The 11185-nt window shown below is 40.7% G+C and overlaps 1 long non-coding RNA gene across 1 annotated transcript; it reads left to right on the plus strand.

Annotated features, from left to right (window-relative positions):
* Positions 1-1700: 1700 nt before the first annotated feature.
* On the plus strand, positions 1701-8412 carry LOC128612699 (uncharacterized). Its single transcript, XR_008386780.1, has 3 exons — positions 1701-3072; positions 5379-5521; positions 8053-8412. It is a non-coding gene; the product is annotated as an uncharacterized LOC128612699 (long non-coding RNA).
* The last annotated feature ends 2773 nt before the right edge of the window (positions 8413-11185 follow it).

The following is an 11185-nucleotide window of genomic DNA, read 5'->3' on the forward strand; positions in this document are numbered from 1 at the left end:
CCCTAGGTCAAATTATTCGTAAACATGGAATTAGCTTCCACTGTTATGCTGATGATACACAGTTGTATGTTTCAGCGAAGCCAGAGGACAGACAGAAGCTTAGTAAAGTTGAGGATTGTGTAAAGGACATTAGACATTGGATGTTAACTAACTTCCTTCTACTTAATTCTGATAAAACAGAAATACTTTTATTAGGCCCACGTGTAGCTAGAAGTAATCTTTCTGATCACATGGTTACTCTGGATGGTCTTTCTGTTTCATCATGTGCAGCAGTAAAAGACCTTGGAGTGATTATTGACTCCAGCCTATCATTTGATGCTCATGTAGATAATATTACTAGGATAGCCTTCTTTCATCACAGGAATATTTCTAAAATAAGAAACATATTGTCACTACATGATGCAGAAATACTAGTTCATGCATTCGTCACCTCTAGATTAGATTACTGTAATGCCTTACTGTCTGGATGTTCCAGTAGGAATATAAATAAGCTCCAGTTAGTCCAGAATGCAGCTGCTAGAGTCCTAACTAGAACTAGAAGGTACGACCATATCACACCGATATTATCAATACTGCATTGGCTCCCAGTAAAATCTCGCATTAACTATAAAATACTTTTATTAACCTATAAAGCACTAAATGGTCTCGCGCCACAATATCTAAGCGACCTTTTGGTTTTATATGATCCGCCACGCCTACTTAGATCAAAAGATGCAGGCTATTTGACGGTACCTCGAATAGTGAAGGCTACAGCAGGGGGAAGAGCTTTCTCTTATAGAGCCCCACAGTTATGGAACAGTCTTCCTATTAGTGTTCGGGACTCAGACACAGTCTCAGTGTTTAAGTCTAGGCTTAAAACGTATTTGTTTACTCAAGCCTACCCTGACTAGATTCTGTTCTACTACTTCGCAGTCATAATAATCTTTTTTCTCCCTCTCTCCTTTTGCCGAGCCCCACATGAATTTATGGAGATACTAGAGATCCAGATCCTTTCTGCCTCTGGATGGAGCTCAAATCTTCTCCAATTCCAGACTGCTGGGACTACGGCTGCTCCTAAGGCCATACAGACTTCATATAAATCCATAATGAAATTTTTCACACTATCTGTTGTTACCCAGATGAGGACGGGTTCCCTTCTGAGTCGGGTTCCTCTCAAGGTTTCTTCCTCTTAAAACATCTTAGGGAGTTTTTCCTTGCCACCGTCGCCACTCAGTGGCTTGCTCAGTTGGGATAAATTCACACCTTTAACATCTGTATACCATGTTGATATTTCTGTAAAGCTGCTTTGAGACAATGTCTATTGTAAAAAGCGCTATACAAATAAAACTGAATTGAATTGAATTGAATTTAGCATAGCAGCACTGCTACATTACAATGTGTGTATCACACCACGTGACATAATGTATATATAATGAGCTGTTGTACTGATTTAATACTGTTATATTTGTTAAACATGTGAATTAGAAGGTTAAAACACCTAAAATCCCTGATTTGGTGTAAAATATTGCAGTTTTAGAATATGGAGCAGATTTTAGTGACTTATTCCAGTGGTTTTCAAAGTGGGGGCCACCCGGGGGCCTCAACAATAGGCTTAAAGTTATAAAACGTAGGCTGTCTGGACACTACAGGTAGTCGCTGCCAAAAACACAATTAGGTGAACTTGGATTATTTTATGGTGAATCGGTTTTTGTTTTTAAACTGATGCATTTAGCCATTTCAACTAGAAGAGAGCCACAATTATGAATAATTTATACAGTATTTTTAAACACAAGCATCTAACTGGGGCAGGGTTGAACAGAAAAACAAGTCCTTCATTAACCTGTTGCTTAAAACTGATTCAGCACATTTAGGTCTAAACATCAAAGTAATGAATAAAATGGCTAGGGGTGAACCTTGTGAGATTTATTTCTGGCGGTTTAAATGCTGTTTAATGCAGAAAATGAAGTAAACCTTATAAAAAAAATAAAATGAATAAAAAACACTTCAACATACTCCATTCATATTCTGTCTGTTAGAAAACTAGGAGTCTGTATAATAATCAGAAACATCAGCTTTTGGCGTTTTGTACTTCCTTCAGTCTGCAATAATGACGACCACACACACTTTATACATTTGACCTTTTTATTGTAGGATTCACACATAATAAATTCACATTTATTTCAGCAATTTAGCAAACATCATCAGAGAAATAAAAGGTACTGTACACTTCAATACACTCGAATTGCTGTAGAGCACCAGACTTCCTGAATGTCCCTCCACCCATCAGAGAGAACCTCTCCTGTTTCACACCAGCACACACTCGTAGCTTCACTCCTCCCCCTGACTGACTGACATTAACATGTTATTAATATGCAAACAGGTGGAAGCACGGATACGTACAGTTCTCTCTCACTACAGGGACATACTGGAGTTCTTCTACAATTTAAAGATTTTACAGATGTTCATATGATCTATGTGTAGGCACGTCTGAAAGCTGACAGGCTACAGATTATCTCCAGCTTTTAGTCATGCTCGTATATTAAAATCCCGTCATGATGTTACGTGAGAAAGAAGATACAAGGGAGCCTGACCATGGTGGAGCTCGCCAGCGATTCTCACGTCCCCAGGGGGTTAACACTCGTTCCATAAAAAGCAGGTATTCATATTTCATTCATATTTATTGTAATAAACACATTCCATGCAAATGAACATTCCAGGTATTAAAGAGTTTGGTGTGCGAACTGAAGTCAATCTCCTCACCGTTTCTTTCATTCGTAACATTACTGTTTAACAGGTAAGAGCTAGTAATGCCGCGCATGCGCAGTACAGACCGTGGCGCCGCCGCGAGGCGAAATAAAACGAGCACGTGCGTAGGACAGACGGAGGGCGCCGCCGCGAGGCGAAATAAAACGCGCACGTGCGTAATGCAGACGGTAGGCGGCGCCGCGAGGCGAAATAAGACGAGCGCGTGCGTAGTACAACTCCAGGTGTGTACGCGGATCAGGTAGCGACCGTCGACGCAGATCTATTCTACACTAAAACTCATTTTCCGTTCCTTTACCTGGTACGGAAACGAAACTGCGTCAGAGTACGGTTAGTTTGAGTTTATTTATTCTTTTAAAAAGGTTATGTTGAGGTAAACCGAATACTCTAATAATAATAATTACTAAACTTCGGTGTTTTGAGGAAGTGACGGGCTTCAGTCGTCACAGGTAGCTGACGAGATTGTTGCTAACAAAAGATGGCGGCGGAGGCCGGAAATTACGCAGCAGTTCACTCCTTCCACTTCCGAGGAGAACCGAAGCACGTGCTTTGCCAACGTTTGCCGACTACCGTGACTGGCATAATGTCAAGTGAAACGCGTAAAAACTTAACAGCCGACAAAAGCTGAACGTTTTGAGTATAAACTTACCTATTTGTAGCCAAAAAAAGCCACATGAGCTAATGCTAACGCGTGGTATACTCGGGGCGCTTCACGTGGTGGTGTAAAAAGCTACATGAGCTAATGCTAACGCGTGGTATACTCGGGGCGCTTCACGTGGTGGTGTAAAAAGCTACATGAGCTAATGCTAACGCGTGGTATACTCGGGGCGCTTCACGTGGTGGTGTAAAAAGCTACATGAGCTAATGCTAACGCGTGGTATACTCGGGGCGCTTCACGTGGTGGTGTAAAAAGCTAGCTGGCCGTGACGAGTCGCGAGCGCGTCTACACAACACTAGAATTAATTTAAAGTATTCTTTTTTTTTATTTGCGCGTGCGAACGAGGAGGTAAATGGACATCGCTAATATATGCTAACAAGTTAAAACTAATTCAAGACACTTGTCATTTAAATAAAAATAAATGAACATTTGCATGGTAATGTGAACGCCTAGCATTTGTTCAAAAAACACACAATATGCACAAAAATATACATGCGTAGTTTCAGAATCTTCAGAATCTGTGGGATACGTGGCTTCAGAAACCTCTCAGGAAGATGACTCCTAAGTACAAAAATATAAAAGATATACATTAAAATGATAGAAAAGCTGTTTCTTAACTCCGGCGTAAAATGGATAGATGCTTACCCTTCGCATGCAAAGACGAGAAAGAGAGCCGGAAACCTTTTTTTTTGGCGGTTGGCAAACCACCTTAAGGTACCGCCTCCACAAGAGCGCATCTTGAACAGAAGTGTCACTGACACCTAGTGGTGGGAGTGAAGTGTAGCAGATGATTCTCCTTATAAATAAATGAAAAGTTCAATCATGAGAGACCAGTGAATGAAGTAAAGAGAATTGTTTATTGAACAAATGATGATAAGATTTCTCTTGAAAAACTCTTCGGCAGTTCGACCCTAAAAGTGTGCTCACACCGAGGAGATTTGCGCCTATAATTCTGTCTAATATTTTATAAACGGAAGCAGCACAAACGATTGAGACTATTTGGGGTGAATTTGGAGCATGTGGCGGGGCTGAGTGACCCCAGAATGACCTTTGAATATTCTTTTAATATCCCCAGAACCGAAGCAGCACAAACGAAGCCTTTATCGGCACAAACCAGCACAAATAAACAAGCCTATTTGGAGTGAATTTGGAGCATGTGGGGGGCTGGTGACGTCACCACAACATAATTAAATGCCTAATATTTTAAAAACGGAAGCAGCACAAACGAAATTTTTTACGGCACAAACGAAGCACAAACGATTGAGACTATTTTGCTGACGTTTTGTGTGGGGGGGCAACTTCACGCGGGTCCTACAGGACTAGAGTGTGGGCAGCAGATTAGCAGAAAAATAAAATAAAATGGAAAAAAAATAATGATAATACCAAAACAATACTACATAAATGAAAGAAAATAAAGAGATAAATAACTATATACTAGATATTCCTACTAGATTACTAAAGTCTCTCACTTATCCCAGTATTTTTAGATAGTTCATTAGGGGGTGGTGCATTTCCCCAGATGTTTTCCCCAGCAAGTTCTCTAGTGTCATGTTTTGTTTTCCAATCTGCATCTCTAGCTCAGTTCTTTCCTCCTCATACCTTTTGTAGTCTAACAGAATGTGTTTCACCGTCTCTTGTGTACTGCAGTGTGTGCAGAGTCCAGTGGGGTGTTTTCCTATTCTGTGTAATGTTAGATTTACTCCAGCATGACCTATTCTAAGACGCGTACTTATCATCTCTTCCTCTGGGTTTCTGCGCTGCCTCACACTCATGCCTACTTGTTTTTGTATGGTATATAGGTGTCGTCCGGTGTCAGCTGTGTCCCAGTGTTCCTGCTGTATTTTAAGCTCGTGTCCGTTTATAATGGTTTTGATCTCTGCTCTTCTTAATGGTACTTGTATATCAACTGTTTCATGTTTTATAGATCTTTTTTCCAGTACATCCACAATTTAATTTCCTTCTACCCCTACATGTGCAGGAACCCAGAAGAAGGAAACATTCAGCCCTCTAGCATGAAGTATGAGGAGCAGAAAGTATTTAGTAGACCATGTCTTGTCTGCATGATGTTTTCCCAAGGAGCGGAATGGGGCGCGACCAACAATAGTTGGTGAAATTTGCCAGGTATGATCTAACAATAGTTTGTGTAATCATACAAGCATTAACATTACGTATTTATAACTCTCTTATTCAACTTCACACTTGTCTCTGTTGATACAGAAATGATACAGAGACAATGTTACGAAACAGCGATCTAATTCACTTTACACAGTTAATTATTCTGAACACGGATCCTGTTTAAGGACTTTTATTAACACCTTGGTAACATTTTAAGCTATTGAAGCTAACAACATGGCGGTGGTGTTTAAACAAACTGCCATTAGAAGAAGAAGAACATGAACATGGCGGCTATAGGGCACGCGCACACACACACACACACACACACACACACACACACACACACACACACACAGACAGAGCCCCGCCATGTTTTATTTTCATGCACAACACAATCACACAGCTGTTTTTTTTTTAGACATGCCTAGATATAAAATATCTTAGATAATCTAAGACCGAAAGAGCGAGAAGGCTGTAAGAAGGAATTAAGGTGTGATGATAAAGCAAGAGATAAACCTGAAACAGCTTCACACTAGGCATAATTTCTGGTGTATTTCCAACACATACCATCCTCAAAGCCATGGGGGTCTTGTGTGCATCCATCAGACCCTGAGATCACTCCCGAGGTCCTCTTGTGTGGAACTGGATTCTCGCTATAGATTGGAACAGGCTCATGCTGCAGCTCGTAAGAAGCTGGGGGAAACTCGGTGGAAAATGCAGCACCTGTTCAATTGTTAAACCTAGTGACCAAGTGTGAGCCTTGCTGCCTGTGGTCAGTAGTCCTTTTCAGGCAAGGTTCTCTGGCCCTTACACAATTTCCAAGTGCCTCCCTGATCATCATATACAATACAGTTGTAAGAAAATGTTTGTGACCCCTGTGGAGTTACCAGGGTTTTTTCATTGGTTAGGCAAAAAAAAGTGGTCTGATCTTCATCTACAGTATATCCCAATTACAAACACAATCTGACTGAACAAACACAACAGTAGTACTTTTCAAGTGCTGTTTGAGCACACCGAGTGCAGGCTGTATGTGCTGAATGTGCAGAAGACATTCACAGTGCAGGTTGGAAAAAGTAAGTCAACCCTTGAATTTAGAAACTTGTAGATTCTCCTTTAGCAGCAACAACCTCCACCGGACATTTCCTGTATCTGCTTATAAGACTGGCACAACGATGAGGAGCATTTCTCCCTATAAAACTGTTTCAGGTTATCAATATTTTTGGGCTGTCTTGATTGCCTCTTCAGGTCATGCCACAGCATCTCAATTGGGTTAAAGTCAGGACTCTGGCCAGTCTTTAGTTGATTTACGTGTGTGCTTTGGATCATTTTCTTGTTGCATCAGCCAACATCTCTTAAGCTTAAGGTCATGGACTGTTGCCCTGACTTTCTTCTGTAAAATGTGTTGATACAGTTTTGGATTCGTTGTTCCCTCGGTGACTGCAAGGCATGCAGGCCCTGAGGCAGCGAAGCAGCTCCTAACTATGATGCACCATGCTTCACAGTTGGGATGTGGGTTTGGTGTTGGTGTACAGTGCCTTTTCCCTCCAAACATAGCGTTGCAAAAAATGGAACCTTTGCCTCATTTGCCCACAGAACATTATCCCAGACGTGTTGTGGAACATTCGGCTGGTTTGGGGTAAACTTGAGACCTTTTTTGGCCAGCAGTGGTTTTACACCATTTTTATGCAGTATCTTTCCTGATAGTGGAGACATGAACAAAGACTTTTGCAGGTTGTAGAGTTTGCTGCAGGTTTTTTGCTGTTACCCCCGGGTTCTTTCTCACCTCTTTCAGGATTTCCCTTTGTGCTCTTGGTGTGATCTTTGAAGGAAACCCACTCCTAGAGAGAGTATCAACAGTCCTGAAATTCCTCCATTTGCAGACAGAGTCTTATCATGGATTGATGAACACCCAGGTCTTTAAAATGCTTGTGTAGTCTTTTCCAGCTTCGTGCATCTCTATAATGTCATCTAGGATCCTGTGAAAGTCGATGGGATCGAGGCATGGTTCACACTAAGCAGCTGTTCTTGAGAACAACAGATTTGTAAGTAACCAGACTTTGTGTCTCTTTACATGAAGGGCAAAACACCCGTACTTCCAATCTGATTCCCAGCTAATTGGAAAGACCTTATTCCACCTGAAGGCTTGCTGTTGATGCCAGGGACTGCGGGGCAGGTCTGGTCCTCCTGCAGGCCGGCCCAGATGGAATTGACCAGCCAGTTTGGTTTTATTAAAGAATTCCACCAGCATCAGTGAGTTTATTCCACCATAGAGAAAGAGGTCCCGGTCCCAGCAGTCCAACATTTTGGAGGGTATTTGGGGTCATTATCTAACCCCATCCAGGTTTAAACAGACCACTTGTCTTCATCAACAGGATACGGAATCAGAACTGATAATGAGGTGGAGTTTAACAGTCCTTCCACCTTAACATTACCCACACCTGTGTGAAGGATATCATTGCTGATGTGCTGTCTAGAGTGTAAACATTTGTTTTCTCTGTGTATATGTTGTGTATTTCGTCTGTGTACCCTTTCTCCAGCTCTTTCTAGCTCTCTCTGTTTTCCTAGGGCCCAGGAGGACCAAAAAAGTTGGAATGGAACTGCAGGAGGTGTGAGGTGTTACGACCCCCAGCACTCTCTCCGGTCCTGATATCAGTGCAGTAGCAGTCTGGGTGGCCAATCAGTTTAGACCTACATGTGGAGGTGTTTGGGTATAACGGTGGGGGGGACGCTTCCTCCCTCCCTCTCTCTCTCTCTCTCTCTCTCTCTCGCACGCTTACACACGCGCATGTGCACACTGACACTCACTCAGTCAGACATCCTCATACTCCCTCATTAGACATCCTCAAGGTGACGATCTATATTTACATTTATAATAAACATAAACTGTTTGCAAAGACTATTTTGTGTCTGTGTCCCTTTGATGTTTTGCTGGTCACACAAGCCAGCCGTAACATTCTGTATGGAAAAAAATAGGAAATTAATAGTGCATTACTAATGACTATGTAAACTTAAAATTTACATCTATTTAAATGACTTTTATAATAATAATGATGATGATGATTGATTCTGATAGATGCGGCTGCAGCAGGTTATTATTATTATTATTATTATTATTATTATTATTATTATTTAAGGTTCAGTGTAATATCACAGGCGTATCCCGAAGCTGTTTCCGTTCACATGGATTACTTGCCATGCAAATCAAAACCTTAGCTATACACGAGTTTATTACTGCAACATAAAATGTGTGTTTGATTAATAATCATAAACTTCTGTTGATTCTAACTTGTACACCTTTGTACTGCGTGCCGTGAAGGCAACAGACTCCGACTTCGAGACAACATATTTGGTCGATCGTAGCACCGTCACATCCGTAATACCTTCACATACATAACCCACATTTACTGAAGCACTTTACTATCAGAAGAGAACCATGAACAAACAGCATCCACAGACACATAACAGATTAAAATGATGACATCAACAAGGTGGGTCACGGGTTTAAAGTGATGGTTGCACAGTCAGGAAGAAGCCTCAGTGCTCACAGCATCAGTGCTTCTTACCTTTAAATGAGTTCCACTGTACACCCATATTAACTTCAGATCAATCAACATACAGACCCCTGAGAAATCTAGAACTCTGACTACAGGCCACTGTTCTGAGGAGAAACACTGGTATGTGCATGTCCTTGAAAGATTTCTGACTGAAATAAAATAAAGAAAGACAAATGCAGTGTCATTAACTACGTTTGTGTCTTTCAGTTTTGTTATTATCCATTTCATCAGTGTGGCAGAAATAACAGATTAATATGAACCCAACGAAAAGAAGGAAACCGTTTAATGACATTACAACCCCGGACACTTACACACTTAACAGCACAACTGAGGGTCATAACTCGTGTGTTGGTCCTAAATATTTCCTCCATTGGTTTAAGAAACATCTCAGAAGCCTGGAATATCACCTGTCCCGACTGGAGAACAACTCAGGACCACTTCAGAACAGAGCTCGCACAATATGACCCGGAAATGTTCATCATCCCCGATTTCAAAACATAAAGTGTACATTTAAAAACAATAATATACTTCGGGACCAGGGAACTACCTTTGGGTCGGTACTGAACCGTGCAGGAACTTTGCAAGCTACGGTTAAAGTTATTGATCTTTGCTAGATAATTAATTAGCTACATAACATCATTACAATACAAGTTTTCACCCATACAATGTAAAAAAGACGAAGTGACTAATTCAATCATGTTTTTATATTGATTTGTAAATATTGCTTGTTATGCTTGCACAATCACAGAACAGTATGGCTTTAATCAACTTATAGTGGAATGGTCTTTTGATGTGCCATTACTGACAGAAACACAGCTTGTGTTCCTGTGTTTAGGCATCCAGGGGTTTTGTTTGTTTGTTTGTTTGTCATGAATTACGTCTGATCACCATCACCCAGTTCTGATCCTTCAGTGAAGCACTTACAAGTCCACAGATCAGTTCTGCTACAAGTCTACTGAGAGGAGTGTTGGATAGATTTGAGGTTGTAATGTCAAAGAAACTGTAGAATTCTTGTACAAATAAATATATTGTTACGCACCTTAGTGTTAGTTCAAACATTTGAACCTTGTGTCTATGACTTTATTTAATTTAAAATACAGTTGTGAGAATATTTTCTGTGAGCAACATGTTTGTATTTCTCACATCAAAAATACAAGTGCACATTTTATACTACAAGTTCTCAGATCAGGTTCCACAAGTTCTCAAATTTTGCAACATCACCTGGATGACTCCATGATTACGTGGACATGTGTGTGCCACTGATGTGACATTTACAGAAGCAGTTCCCAGGACAGCTGCAGCCTGAGCACTCCACACAGCCGAACTTTGTGAAAGAATATTGAGAAGAAAATCGTTATTGAAAGAATGCCGTATAAAATCCTGTTTGGAGACTCAGCAAACACATAAAAAAGGTTCTTGTCACAAAGCACTACGTCTGGCAGAAACCCAACACGCTGTGAACACCATCCCGACTGTGAAACTCTGGGTTCTTCCATGAACAGCTGGACTTATATTGAGGCCATATGACCCTTTAATTGCACACAGGGCGACTCCATTCAACCAATTAAGACACTCCTGATGGTAACGGGTCACAAGAGAACTAATGTAGGGGGTGAATACTTTTGCAGTCACTTAAGTAACATTTACATTTTTAATTTGAAAATAATTTTGCAGACTATATCGATCTCCCCCTCACCTGAGTATTACGGGTTGATTCCTGACATATACTGTATGGTCAAAAGTATGTGCACCCCTGACCATCACACCCAGATTCCAGATGTGCACATACTTTTGGCCATATAGTGTATAATGGCAATTAAGTTCATTTCAGTTCCGGGTTGTGATTCTATACAATGTGGAAATGTTCAAGAGGGTAAATAATTATCCAAGACACTGTGAGTTCTAGCTGTGTTAATGATACACTATTTCATCTGTTAATCTGGAGGGGAACCACAGCTCACTCACTGTACATACATTATTTAATGTTAGCAAAACAGCTGGTCTGCACTCGTATAATCTTAATCCTTGGCAGGAAGTAAAAAGTGTCTAAATGTATAAATATGCTGAATTATTTGGTTTTTATGTTTGTTATATTTTATAGAAGTGTTCATCATTA

Source organism: Ictalurus furcatus, chromosome 9, assembly GCF_023375685.1.
Source record: "Ictalurus furcatus strain D&B chromosome 9, Billie_1.0, whole genome shotgun sequence".
In the NCBI taxonomy this organism is placed as follows: domain Eukaryota; kingdom Metazoa; phylum Chordata; class Actinopteri; order Siluriformes; family Ictaluridae; genus Ictalurus; species Ictalurus furcatus.